This window comes from Gopherus flavomarginatus, chromosome 1, assembly GCF_025201925.1.
Source record: "Gopherus flavomarginatus isolate rGopFla2 chromosome 1, rGopFla2.mat.asm, whole genome shotgun sequence".
Lineage (NCBI taxonomy): Eukaryota > Metazoa > Chordata > Testudines > Testudinidae > Gopherus > Gopherus flavomarginatus.
Window position 1 is genome coordinate 248,428,355 of NC_066617.1, and position 14,544 is coordinate 248,442,898.

The following is a 14,544-nucleotide window of genomic DNA, read 5'->3' on the forward strand; positions in this document are numbered from 1 at the left end:
GTTCTCTGGCTGAGAACCTGAGTGGCTTAGGCATGCCTATATTCGCTGTGGGGGGGTGTTTGCCTGTCCTCAGGATGTCTCGAATTTCCCCAAAACACTTAAGCCAACATTTTCAAAGTAGGATGACTAAAGTTAGGTTCCTAAATTGAAGTCAATGGGATTTAAGTGAGCGCAGCATCGTTGAAAATCAGGCCACCTATTTAGGCTCCTATGGGTGGATTTTGGTGCTTAGCTGCAGGACTCCTTAATGCAAAAGGAGTTTAACTAGAAGATGATTAGAAAAAGTAAGATAAATCAATTCAGATCAAAAGTAAATTATATGAAATCAAGTCAACTAACAGATAATCTTGCACTTATAGTACAGTGATTACAGCAGGTCGTCACTTACATGTTTTCATAGATTTCATTGTGATCATCTAGATCAGTGTTTTTCAAACCGAGGGTCGCGACCCAGTACTGGATCATAGCATGTCAGGCACTGGGTCACCTTGCTCTGCTCAGCACCACTGACTGCGACATTAAAAATCCCGTTGGCAGTGCCGTCCAGCTAAGGCAGGCCAGTGCCTGTCTTTTCAGACACCGCACTGCACCCTGGAAGCAGCCAGCAGTGGGTCCAGCTTCTAGGCAAGGGTGCTACAAGGCTCCATGCACTGCCCCTGCCCTGAGCACTGGCTCCACGTTCCCATTGGCTAGAAACCAGCCAATGGGAGTTGGAGGGAGGTGCCTGCTGACAAGAGTTTCACAAAGCCACTTGCGTACCTCCGCCTAGGAGCCGGACCTGTTCCTTGCCGCTTCTGGGGCGCAGTGCAGTCTGCGGTACCAGGACAGGTGGGAAGACTGCCTCTGCACCCCGGCTGCACCACTGACCAGGAGCTGCTGGAGGTAAGTCTGCACCCCAACCCTGTGCCCCAGTCCCCTACCCCAGCCCTGAGCCCCACCCCAAACCTGGAACCCCTTCCTGCACCTCAAACCCCTCATCTCTGGCCCCACTGCAGAGCCTGCACCCCCCAGCCCAGAGCCCTGACCCCCTTCTGCACTCCAACTGTCTGCCCCAGCCCTGAGCCCCTCCCACACCCCAAACACCCCATCCCCAGCTCCGTTGGGTCATGGGCATTAACAATTTTCTTCAACTGGGTCCCCAGAAAAAGTTTGAAAACCACTGATCTAGACACCATTGTGATCATCTAGTCCAGTGGTCCCCAAACTTTTCCAGGTGGCAGGCGCCAGATGACGAGCCACCGAGAAGCGGCAACGTCAAGAAGTGTCTCAGCCAAAAATCAGTGGCATTTCAACAGCGATGCCTCTTGGTGACGCTGCTTTTCGGCGGCATTTTGGTGGATGCTTGTCCACCAGCCAGTATGTGGGTGCACATAGATGCCCGGCGGGCACCATGGTGGCCGCGGGCACTGCATTGGGGACCACTGATAGTCTGACTTCATGATTAACACAGGCCAGAGAACTTCCCCCAAATATTTCCTACAGCAGATCTTTTAGCATAACACCCAATCTTGATTTAAAAATTGTCAGTGATGGAGAATCCACCATTAGCCTTTGTAAATTGTTCCAAAAGTTAGAACCCTGCAAATCTGCAGATATCTGCTTTATATCCATGGATATATCCATGGAGCATGTTTGTGGATCGTGGATGGATGCAGATCCAAATATTGTATCTTGAGCCCTGCAAATCTATGGGTATCTGCTTTATATCCATAGTCCATGTTTGTGGATCGCAAATCGGATGCAGATACAAATTTTGTATCTGCGCAGGGCTCTACCAATGGTTAATTACCCTCACTGTCACAAATTTACTCCTTATCGTTAGGGCTCAGATGTTTGTTGCGTTTCATCAGGATTTTGCCTCTCCCTTTCAGGATTCCAATGTCTTGGCTGCCTACTTTGTCAGCTTTTTCCTTCTGCCTTCTTCTTTGTTATAGTCCTGCAGATCTGTGAAATAAAAGCTTGAGCATATACATCACATCAGGAGAAAAGGGATCTTTTATTTTTAGCATCTGAATGATATTTGCACACCTGAGAGCATTATGGCCTCTCTTCTCTGAACCCCAATACCTACTCTATGTTCGCATTTTATTCACTATTGTAGAAAATAACTCTTCCCTGAGTGGACAGGTTGTTTGGTCTTTTTTGCATATACAGTTACGTGTCTTCCACATACACAAAGGTTGATCCATTAATGTGTCATTGACCTGACAGACTGTTGTCTGAAGTAATTAGTTTGGTTTTTTCTCTCTCGCTGAGACAGACAGGAACTGGATTTTAATAATTCCAATGTATGCATCATTTCAATCAGTATCCAATCAGACTTCTGGATCCTGGGTGCATTGTCTGTCCTGCTGTTTTTCTAAATGGCCTGTTTAACAACTGGATTTTAAGAAGTATAGATTAAATGTGTTCTGTTAGATGAAGTGGTTAATTTAGTCTCAAATGCCTTATCTCAAATTGCATTCTGCTTTCAGTGTTATCCATTAACATATTATTCACACTTGCACATTCTATTTACATAATTTATATCAAAGCTAAGAAACGATGTAAGAGATTAGGTGTTGTTAATAAATAATTTTTTCCCTTGAATAACCGATGACCTTTTTGTGGAATTGTCAGTCTATAAAGTGGTATTCTTTCTGCTTTTTCTGTTTGCTTTTACATTCAAGTCATAGCTATCAGTCTGCTTGTTTTATTTTTTTTTGGGGGGGGGCGGTTTGTTTTTTGTTTTTTGTTTTTAAAACATGAGTTACTGTAGCGTGTGTTTGATTCTATGTTAATCACTTCACACTAGGTCAACTAAAAGGGTTTAATAGATATAATTTACTAAAAACACAGAAGTGTGTATGTGTTCAACATGCTTACTGCTGTTTTGCAAAACAGAAAATTAAGCTTACATTTCAAAGTAGCTTTAAAGTGTCACATACAGACAGGGTCGGTGCAAGATAGTTTTGCCCCCTAGGTGAAACTTCCATCTTGCACCCCCCTAGCCCTGCAGCAGCTCCCCTCTGCCCTGAGGCTCCCCCCCGCAGCAGCTCCCCGCCCCCCGCGGCAGCTTCCTGCCCCCAGGCCTGGGGGAGCCCTGTTGTACCTCCCCACTCTAGCTCACCTCTGCTCCACGTCCTCTCCAAGTATGCTGTCCTGCTCTAATTCTCCTCCCAGGCTTGTGGCGCCAAACAGCTGATTGGCACTAAAGCCTGGGAGGTGGGAGAAGCGAAGCAGCGACTGCGCGGTGGAACCCCTGGGCTGCCGGCGGCGCGCTGACCCCGGGGAACCCCTGGGCTGCCAGCTGCCGGCGGCGGCCCGCTGACCCCAGGGAAACCCTGGGCTGCCTGTGGCATCTCAGACTCCCTCTCCCTCCCAGGGCAGTGGCCGCTCAAACACTGAAAAAAAATTGGAGGGCGCCGCTTTTTGGTGCCCCCAAATCCTGGTGCCCTAGGCAACCGCCTAGTCCGCCTAAATGGTAGCACCGGCCCTGTATACAGACTTGTAAAATTTTCTCACTCTCTAGGTATAGATGTTATACACAACAAATAATGATGCTACATAACAGGGTTTGAATTACATGATGTAGGATGAAATCCTGGCCCCACTGAAATCAGTGGTAAAACTCCCGTTTGACTTCTGTGGAATCACAATTTGACCCTAAATCTCTTAACTTCTGTGTTTGAATTGCTGTCCTTCTCTTTGCATTATGTATTACGTAGGAAGGATGGGCTCCACCTAAACCAAAATGGAACCGGATTGCTGGCATGGAAAATTAAACAGGTTGTAGTAGATGAGTTTTTAAACTAAGGGCTGGGGGAAAGCTGACAGGTGTGGAGGAACACATGGTTCGGACAGAGACATCACTTAGGGGAGGATCTGTTAATGGACAGTCTGTATATACTAGTAAGAAGGAGTGGATGGAAGATGATAGAACACGGGTAGGATCTGATGAGAAACAGTCAAATGAAAGAGTCTCATTCAAATACATCACATTGTGGCAGACAGCTAAAAAGTGACATTTTTTAAAGTGCTTATATACAAATGCTAGAAGTCTAAATAAGATGGGTGAACTTGAGTTGTATTAAATGAGAATATTGATACAATAGACATCACAGAAACTTGTTAGAATGAAGAAAATCAACGGGACATAGTAATACCAGGGTACAGAATATACTGGAAGGGCAGAATAGGTCATGCTGGTGGGGAAGTGGCACTATATGTGAAAGAAAGCATAGAGTCAAATAAAGTAAAAATCTTAAATGAACAAAACTGTACCATAGAATCTCTATGGATAGTAATTCCATGCTTGAATAATAAGAATACAGCAGTGGGAATTTACTACCAACCACCTGACCAGGATGGTGATAGTGACTGTGAAATGCTCAGGGAGATTAAAGAGGCTGTAAAAATAAAAATCTCACTAATAATGGGAGATTTCAAATATCCCTATATTGACTGGGTACGTCACCTCAGGATGGGATGTGGAGATAAAGTTTTTTCACACCTTAAGTGACTGCTTCGTGGAGCAGCTAGTCCTGGAACGCACAAGAGGAGAGACAATTCTTGATTTAGTCCTAAGTGGAGCACAGGATCTGGTCCAAGAGGTGAATATAGCTGGACTGCTTAGTAATAGTGACCATAACATAATAAAACTTAACATCCCTGTACGTGCTTGGAGGGGAGAGAAGGGACACCAAAGCAGCCCAGCACAGTAGCATTTAATTTCAGAAAGGGAGACTACAGAAAAATGAGGAAGTTAGTTAAACAGAAATTAAAAGGTACAGTGCCAAAAGTGAAATCCCTGCAACCTGCATGGAAACTTTTTAAAGACATTACAAAAGAGGCTCAATTTAAATGTATAACCCAAATTAAAAAACATAATAAGATCAAAAAAGTGCCACCGTGATTAAACTACAAAGTAAAAGACGTAGTTATAGTCAAAAAGGCATCCTTTAAAAAGTAGAAGTTAAATCCTACTGAGGAAAAAAGGAGAATAAACTCTGGCAAGTGAAGTGTAAAAATATACTTAGGAAAGCCAAAAAAGAATTTGAAAAACAGCTAGCCAAGGACTTGAAAAGTAACAGCAAAAAAAAAAATTAAATACATCAGAAGCAGTGGGGATGATCAAGATGCTAAAGGAGCACTCAAGGACAATAAGGCGAGTGTGGAAAAACTAAATGAATTCTTTGCTGAGTATGTGAGGGAGATTCCCAAACCTGAGCCATTCTTTTTAGGTGATAGATCTTATGAACTGTCCCAGGCTGAGGTGTCATTAGATGAGGTTTTGGAACAAACTGATAAATTAAACAGTAATAAGTCACCAGGACCAGATGGTATTCACTATCATTTAAATCAGCTTCTGTACCAGATGACTGAAGGATGTGACACCAATTTTTAAAAAATGCTCCAGAGGTGATCCCAGCAATTACAGGCCAGTAAGCCTAACTTCAGTACCAGGCAAATTGATTGAAACTGTAGTAAAGAACAGAATTATCAGACACCTAGATGAATATGATTTCTTGGGGAAGAGTCTACATGGTTTTTGTAAAGGAAAATCATGCCTCACCAAGCTACAAGATTTCTTTTTTCAGAGGGTCAGCAAGCGTGATCCTGTGGCTATAGTGTACTTACATTTTTAGAAGGCCTTTGACAAGATACCTCACCAAAGGCTCTTAAGCTAAATAAGTTGTCATGGGATAAGAGGCAAGGTCCTCTCCTGAATCAGAAACTGGTTAAAAGATAGGAAACAAAAGATAGGAATAAATGATCAGTTTTCAGAATGGAGAAAGTTAAATAGTGGTGTTCCCCAGTGGTCTGTATTGGGACCTATTCAACATATTCATAAATGCTCTGGAAAAAATGGGTAAACAGTGAGGTGGCAAAATTTGCAGATAATACAAAACTACCCAAGATAGTTAAGTCCAAAGCATACTGTGATGAGTTACAAAGGGACTTCACAAAGCTTGGTGCCTGGGCACCAAAGTAGCAAATGAAATTGAAATGTTGTCATAAACAGATAGCTAAGGATTAATGTCTCTTTCACCTGAAGCACCTGACCAGAGGACCAATCAGGAAACCGGATTTTTTCAACTTTGGGTGGAGGGAATTGTGTGTCTGAGTCTTTTGTCTGTCTGCCTGCTTTCTCTGAGCTTTGGAGAAGTAGTTTCTACTTTCTAGTCTTCTGTTTCTAAGTGTAAGGACAAAGAGATCAGATAGTAAGTTATATGGTTTCTTTTCTTTGGTATTTGCATGAATATAAGTGCTGGAGTGCTTTGATTTGTATTCTTTTTGAATAAGGCTGTTTATTCAATATTCTTTTAAGCAATTGACCCTGTATTGTATCATCTTAATACAGAGAGCCCATTTGTATGTATTTTTCTTTCTTTTTATATAAAGCTTTCTTTTAAGACCGGTTGGAGTTTTTCTTTACTTCAGGGAAATTGAGTCTGTACTCACCAGGGAATTGGTGGGAGGAAGAAATCGGGGAGATCTGTGTGTTGGATTTGCTAGCCTGATTCTGCATTCCCTCTGGGGGAATAGGAAAGTATTTTTTGTTTCCAGGACTGGAAACAGAGAGGGGGAGTCACTCTGTGTAGTTTCACAGAGCTTGTGTCTGTGTATCTCTCCAGGAGCACCTGGAGGGGGGAAGGGAAAAAGGATTATTTCCCTTTGTTGTGAGACTCAAGGGATTTGGGTCTTGGGGTCCCCAGGGAAGGTTTTTCAGGGGGACCAGAGTGCCTCAAAACACTCTAATTTTTTGGGTGGTGGCAGCAAGTACCAGGTCCAAGCTGGTAACTAAGCTTGGAGGTTTTCATGCTAACCCCCATATTTTGGACGCTAAGGTCCAAATCTGGGACTAAGGTTATGATAAATGTTGATAAATGCAAAGTAATAAAATGATGGGTCTAAATTAGCTGTTACCACTCAAGAAAGAGATCTTGGAGTCATTGTGGTTAGTTCTCTGAAAACATCCACTCAATGTGCAGCAGCAGTCAAAAAAGTGAACTGAATGTTAGGAACCATTAGGAAAGGGATAAATAACAAGACAGAAAATATAATGCCACTGTATAAATTCATGGTATGCTCACGTCTTGAATACTATATGCAGATCTGGTCACCTCATCTCAAAAAAGAAATATTGGAATTGGAAAAGGTACAGAAAAGGGCAACAGAAATGATTACGGGTATGGAACAGCTTCCATATAAGGAGAGATTAAAAAGACTGGGATTTTTCAGCTTGGAAAAGAGAGGACTAAGGTGGGATATGATTGAAGTCTATAAAATCATGACTGATGTGGAGAAAGTAAATAAGGAAATGTTCTGTACTCTTTCTCATAACACAAGAACTAGGGGGTCATGAAATGAAATTACTAGGCAGCAGGCTTAAAACAAGCAAAAGGAAGTATTTCTTCATATAACACACAGTGAATCCATGGAACTCTTTGCCAGAGAATGTTGTAAAAGCCAAAACTATAACAGGGCTAAAAAAAAATTAGAGAGGTTCATCAATGGCTATTAGCCGGAATGGGCAGGGATGCAAAACCATACTGTGAAGTGTCCCTAGCCTCTGTTTGCCCAGTGCTGAGAATGGGCAACAGGAGATGATCACTTGATTGATTACCTCTTCTGTTCATTCCCTCTGAAGCACCTGGTGTTAGCCACTGTCAGAAAACAAGATGCTGGGCTAGATGGACCATGACCTGACCCAGTATGGCCTTTCTTATGTAGCTAGTCTATAGCACCATGTCCACTTATGGTAATGTATATCTTTTATATTAAACTTTCTAAATTTTATATTAATGGTAGTGCACTGTTGACATTCAGCCCCTTGTGATATTTCAGATTTTATTTACTGTCTCTGTCTCCCTTTACCTTCTGTTCTTCCTTTTTTTCCCTTCTTAAATTCTAATTTATTTATTTATTTATTTATTGTCTTGGATATCTCTTCCTCCACTCATTTTCCCGTTCTTACTTTCTATGTTGCTTCTATGATAAGTAATCATTGTAAGTGGGAACATTTATTTCTGTCTGATCCTCAGGTGTGCTTTTCACATTGCAATTTTAACGCAAAGTCTGTGCAAGAGCTGAGCTAGCTATGACTCTTGGGGATACAGTAGAGATTACTTCTCACTGTTCTCCTCAGCACGGGGACCAGTGGCCCAGCTAATGGTCCATAACAGCTATTAATATGGAATGAACAATGCATACAATACAAGCAATTTGAATAATGCTGCAGTTACTGAAGAGTGGATTTAATCTTTAAAGCTCTAATACCCATAAAATATAATCATAAGCTATTATAATAATATATCAGTGACGTGGCTTGGCAGTTGGAGATGGGAAGATGTACATTTGTCCACCTCAAGCATCCTGCAACCTAATAAGAAATATCAAAACATAGTTCCCTGACTGATCCGCCTTACATCATATTTAATGCCACCGAATACCTGTACTGGAAAGAAAACCACCAATGTAGGTAGGGTTTATATATATAACTGTGTGTGTATGTTCAGGGGTGGTGGTTATGGTTGTTTGTTGTGGGTATTTTGGAAGGGAGGATAATTTAGCTTCAAGACCTTGCTGCATTCATAAATTAAAAAGGAAGATTTCAAAACTGCGATAATCATTTTGATCATTTCAGTTCTTATAAGGGGACAGTCAGAACTTCCTCAGATAAAAATGCTGTTGAAGTCAATGGCAGTTCTAGCAAGAAAGGAACTGCAGTATTCGTCTCTAAGCACAAAAGGACTCAGGGACCCTCAACATTTGTGTCCCAGTGCTTGCCAGAGATTTTCAAAGTATTCTCAATCTTGAAAGAATGTTTAGAATTCAAAGCCCGATTTCTAATGCTTTTGTCCTTAAGTTTATTTTCAGTAGCGTTTAGTTTATCTTTAAGGATTTTTATATCCTGACTCAGTTCTGAGATAACTAAACTGTCTCTCTGTTCCATTGCTCCTAACTTGGAAACTTTCCCTTCTCTATTTGACAGTCTTGGGCCCAGTTGTTTGAACTTTGTGTTTTATCACTGGCTGTTACTGTTTCTTGCAGCAAGCCCAGTCTTTTAGTCATAACAACTGCTCCTTGGGCTGTCCTGTCTGACAGCTTCTGGAACATCTTTATTGCTCTCCAAATTCAACTTTAAAAAATACCTTTGAAGATAGGGCCACATCCTTACAAAAAGAGTTCTGACTGAGGAAAACTGTGCTGTGTTGACAGCCTTTTACCATAGGGGGAAAAACTTAATTGTGTCAAAACTTTTTCTGATCCTATTGATGATCCCTCTATGCCCTGTAAGATAAGGACATTGTACTTCCTGTAATTCCCATGTACCTGCCTTACACATAGATGTTGTTTAACATCTGTAGGCAATGTCTTCTCATATAAAGATCTAATTCCTTTGTGATCTGATCTTAGTTAAGTGATTTATTCCAATAATATCTTGCAGCAATTAGTTCCACAGAATAATATACAACATAAACTTTTAATTCAGTTTAAATGTATATGGGATAGGATTTTAAAAAATCCTTTATGATATAACTTCCCTATAGTATACATTATACTGTATACCTCTACCGTATTTTATTTATTTAGTGAGAGCTCTGTGTTATGCGACACAGTCCAAATTCCAAAAGGCCTATATAAATATTATACTCTTATTCATACTACATAGCCCTAACGATGGTCAAATGATAGGCAAAATCTTAAAGAAATACATTTTTTAAATCTGCAACTGATGAACTGATTTCTTGAGTATCAATTTTTAGAACTTCAGTAATGGCTCTAGAACATCTTCAGTTTGTAAAGAGCTAGTCATAGAAAACCACTAATGTCTACAGGAGTAATATAGCTAAATCTGACTGACTTCCTAGGGGTTATCCCAGTTTTACCCTAATGAAACTAATGTTAAAATGTAGTCATCTGTGCTGGCCCAATGTTTTCTTAGCAATTTTGGATGATGAAAAAATAATCAGAATAAATAGAACATTTGTGCAAAAGTTTATTTTTTTAAAATGTGACATAAACTGATGCAACTTACTATATCGGTGCTAATAAAAGTACCACTTGAGTCACATTTGTCATAAAGCAGCAAAAAGCACTATTAAGTTTTAAAAGTTCAAAAGATGCCAGTGTAAACAAGTGAAGCTGAATGTTGCATAAATTGTTCTGCATGTCTGTCCTCTATATCCACTTCTATGAAGAATTTAAACAAACTGAAGAGAACACACTAAATGTTTTCTACAGCAATGAAGCCGCTCACACCAGGTTTCAGAATCATACAGGAGAGAAATCATAAGGTACGAAGTTTGATAGCTTAGATGCTTGATGTGTACAGTATTAAGTTCTGTAGTGAAATCCTGGCCCCTTGGAAGTCCATGGCAGAACTCCCATTGACTTCAATCAGACCAGATTTAATTTCTGGATTTTTAAAATAATATACTCTTTGCTAGTAAAACACTTCTTTACCATAATACCTATAGTTGTACACTATGGTATGGTCATTATACAATATATTAATTAAACAAATGTTTATGTGCTACCTATAGCCAACTATGTAACATTTGTAAATATGAATGTTGGATAAGTGTTCCTTGGGGGGGGTGGGAAATGTAGTTACAGTTGTAAGTTCAAAGGGAAAAACTCTTACTAGAACAATATAATTTCAAGAACCATAATAGCTGAAAGGCAGAATGTTCAAAATTTCAGTAAATATGATGAAAAGACTACATTAAAATGCCCCCAAAGAACATTAATCTAATTATTTCCCTCTTTACCCTTCATGAAAGGTAGGTACATGTTTATCAAGGATGAAAAGTACTCAACATATTTGTCCCCAGAAACCCAGATAACTGTGAACCTTATCTTATTCTATGTAGTGCTACAGAAAACTAATCTCAGACCTTCTCATCATCTCAATCCCCACTCATTTTGACATTTCATCTATGTCTGAAGATATTTTAAACTTTGCCTATAGTGCTTTACATGGCAGAGTATATTCCTAACCACAAAGGAATTGAATTTTTAAGATGTCTGCCATTGTAGAATTTTTAAGATGTCTTCCAAACACTGTCAGTAATAAAGGGTAATATGGCTGTAAAATTTTCAATGTCTGGAGTGAGGGAAGTCTGGAGGAGGGTGAAATGGGAGCTGGTTAGGGCTTTAAAGAGCATATGAAACTTAACACCTTTATGGATTTCTGCCTTATATCCAAAGAGCACATTACACTTTTTGCAAACATCACTAATTTAGTCTTGAAACACATTAGTGTGTTAGAAAAATATGTGGATGAGGAAATTAAGGCACAGAAGGATCAAGGGGCTAAAGTTATTCAGGAAATCTGTGGGAAAAGTCAGAAACAGGATCCAGGGTTTAGCCATAAAACCATTTTCTTCTCTCCAGTGGCAAGGTGATGGTGTAGCTGTCTTGTCAAAGGCAGGTGAATTGACAGCTAGCTCTGGTGAAGCAGGTGGCACACTGTACACTGAGCGTGATGATTGTAGATGGGGTGGGGGAATTTACTCAATCTGTAAATGTTCAAGATGTTTGGCATGCAATACAGGGTCTGTATTCCAAAAAGCATCCCAGTAGACAACTTTGTACCAGGTATGGAGAATGAATCAGTACAAGTGCAGTGGTAGGTGCTTTCTTCACAGAACCCAGAGAGATCATGAAGAAAATGATGCATAGTACAATCACAATGTTGCTCCAAACTGAACACCGACCTCTCAGAGCATATGGTGTATAACACAGAAAGCTGCAACCTATCCTTTGGAATGTAGTCTAATTTCACTTAGGCTGTGTCCATCTTAACCTCTGGTATAACTATGTGTTTTAGGGTAATTCAAATACTTAATATTTTTATGGATGTGTGCACTCTCTCTACCGGCACAAAGCCAAGGTGATGAAGCAATAAGGTTGCAATCTGAGGTGACGCTAACTTAATTTAAACTGCTGAGCAAAAAGAACAGTGGCAGCCTTTATGGATTTATAGAATTGACTCTGTTTTCTTTCATTTATGGATATTAAAGGAATACTTGAGTAATTTTAAATTGGGTTTGCTTAAATGCTTTCCATTCTCTCTAATAATTTTAGATGCCTGCAAGTAAATATTTGTTCTCCTAGCAATGTTGTCCTTTACATTTGGCAAGCATTTGTATTTTTGTTTTTTACGGGTTTTTTTCCTGCAGCAATTTAGATGGGAGTTAAAATAAGCTACATTACTAACACCTTACAAACACACACATACACACAGACTTATAAGCACCTTCTCTTGGCAAAACAGACTTATATTTCCACAAGCATTATTTTTCCCCAGCACATTTTCAAGAATGGTGGTTCTTAGCAGCTCATGATGACAAAATATTGTTGTTTCAAGCTTGATGGCTTTTTAGTTATTACTTGATATGTCAGTAATGGGAGAACCAGTTCAAAAAATTGATAACTTGGAGGACTTCTCAAAGAAGGACCATTTTAAGGTAGAAAACATTTCAAGGCAGAAACTCATACTGTTCCTTTTTAATCATTAGGAAGAGTTCAAGACTTCTTGGATGCTAGGCCAGGAATCCGCATCCATAGCCATAACACAGGCTAGTAAGTCCCTCAGCCTGTGCCACTTCCAGCAGCCCCCATTGGCCTGGAGCAGCAAACTGTGGCCAGCGGGAGCCACGATCCTCTGGACCTGCAGACGGGTCAGGTAAACAAACTGGCCTGGCCTGCCAGGCGCTTTCCCTACACAAGCGGCAACCCTAGTTTGAGAAACACTGTCCTAGCCTCTGTTTGTCAGAGGGTGGAGATGGAGGGCAGGAGAGAGATCACTTGATCATTGCCTGTTAGGTTCACTCCCTCTGGGGCACCTGGCATTGGCCACTGTCAGTAGACAGGATACTGGGCTGGATGGACCTTTTGGTCTGACCCAGTATGGCTAATTACCCTCACTTTTAACCTTTTGTGCCTTTTAGTCTGAATTTGTCCGGCTTCAGCTTCTAGTCACTGGATCTTATGATAGTTATGCCTTTGTCTTCTAGATGAAAGAGCCCACTACTGTCAGGTATCTTCTCCCCAATGTATGTACTTTCAGATTGTGATAAAGTCACCTATTAGCATTCTCCGTTAAACTAAATAGATTGGCACATGACATAGAAACCCAGTATTATGCTTGTTATAGATTGGTATTGCCAGTTCAATCTCTGCTTAGATTTCTCTCCTATGCATTTTTAGATGATCTGTTAGCTGATAAGACAAATATATTTATTTAAATGTTAATTTGTTTTTGACAATCTGAGTTATAAATATTTTAACAAATATAGGGCTTGCTCCAATTTGAAATCAATAGCATTAAATTTAATGGGCACAAGATCAGTCTCATACTTTCACACTGTACGTAAAATCAGAAGTCAGTGATTTGGATGAGGTCAGGTACTGGATAGAGTTCATATATTCAGCTTATTTTAGACCCTGATTAATTTTTCTCTTTGTTTAACTTCATTCCATAAACAAATTATTTTTCTTAGCTGGTTTGTCAGCAATGCCATTGATTTTTCTGCAAAACTCCAGTTAACTTCAGGGGGAATTCATGGTGTGGTTGATGGTACAAAGCATTGTGTGAGAATCAGTCCTGCTCTCCTTCCTCACTCCCATCTTATTTATAAATCTGGAGGTTATTTAAGACCTTTTGTGTGCCAGAAATCTCAGTTTTACTAGGAGCCTGCTCCAAAATCTCACAGAAGTCAATGCAAAACCTGCCATTGACTTCAAGAGGCTTTGGATGAAGCACTAGATCATTCCAGAAGGGAAAGTACAAACACTTGTAATTACAAATGGTTTTGAATCAGAAAGTGAACTTCATTGTTTTTAAAATCCACTCTTAGGGGACTAGTCAAGATTAGAAAGATTTGTAACTTGATATAGGGCACTAGCTTGAAGTCTGGATAATTTTTTCCTGTTTGCTCTTTTAAGTTAAAGGGAAAAAGTGATATTTTCTTACAAGATTATTACAGAATGATCATAGATAAATGAAAGTGCTTTGATGTGGTCAGCGAAGTATAGTTACTGATCTAATAACAAATGTTCTTGGAAAAAACTTTTGGGTGTATACTTAAATTCCTTGTTTGTTTTTTCTCCCTTTAGAATTAAAAAATGCATTTATGTTTGTAGTAGTGTTTCCTCAAGCTGATTGTTCAGAATCAGTGCAGTGTATACACTACAGCACAAAGAATACACAAGTATAGCTTTGTACTTAGTCCAGAGTAAATTATACTGAATACAGAACTCTTCTTTTAAATGTTGTTGATAATATAACCTGACTTAAGTTTCTGTTTCCTGGGTTTTGTTGGTTTTAAGGTTGATTGATACCAGGCCTTTTGCTCTTTCCAGTCTCCAAAACCAATGTGAGGGAAAAAATTTAATGTGAAGTGGCAGCCTTAACTTTCCATATCTTGGATTATCCTTAACCCTTCATGTGTACATGTAATGGCCGAGAGTTTCAGAAATAAGTGCCTAAAGTTAAGCTCCTAAATTTTTATTAGGTGTCTGAATAAGTGGCATGATTTTCAGAAGTGA

General features: G+C 39.9%; 1 protein-coding gene and 1 long non-coding RNA gene across 2 annotated transcripts in view; one reads left to right on the plus strand and one right to left on the minus strand.

The window, feature by feature from the left end:
• The window catches only part of LOC127038947 (phospholipid-transporting ATPase VA-like), a 143,492-nt gene that overhangs the window by 9,373 nt on the left and 119,575 nt on the right, over positions 1-14,544 (plus strand). The gene's annotated exons all lie outside the window — the stretch shown is intronic.
• LOC127039054 (uncharacterized) overlaps positions 1,134-14,544 on the minus strand; it is a 54,194-nt gene continuing 40,783 nt past the window's right edge. The window contains exon 4 of the long non-coding RNA XR_007770866.1: positions 1,134-1,944. This is a non-coding gene — a long non-coding RNA (uncharacterized LOC127039054). The remainder of the gene's footprint in view (positions 1,945-14,544) is intronic.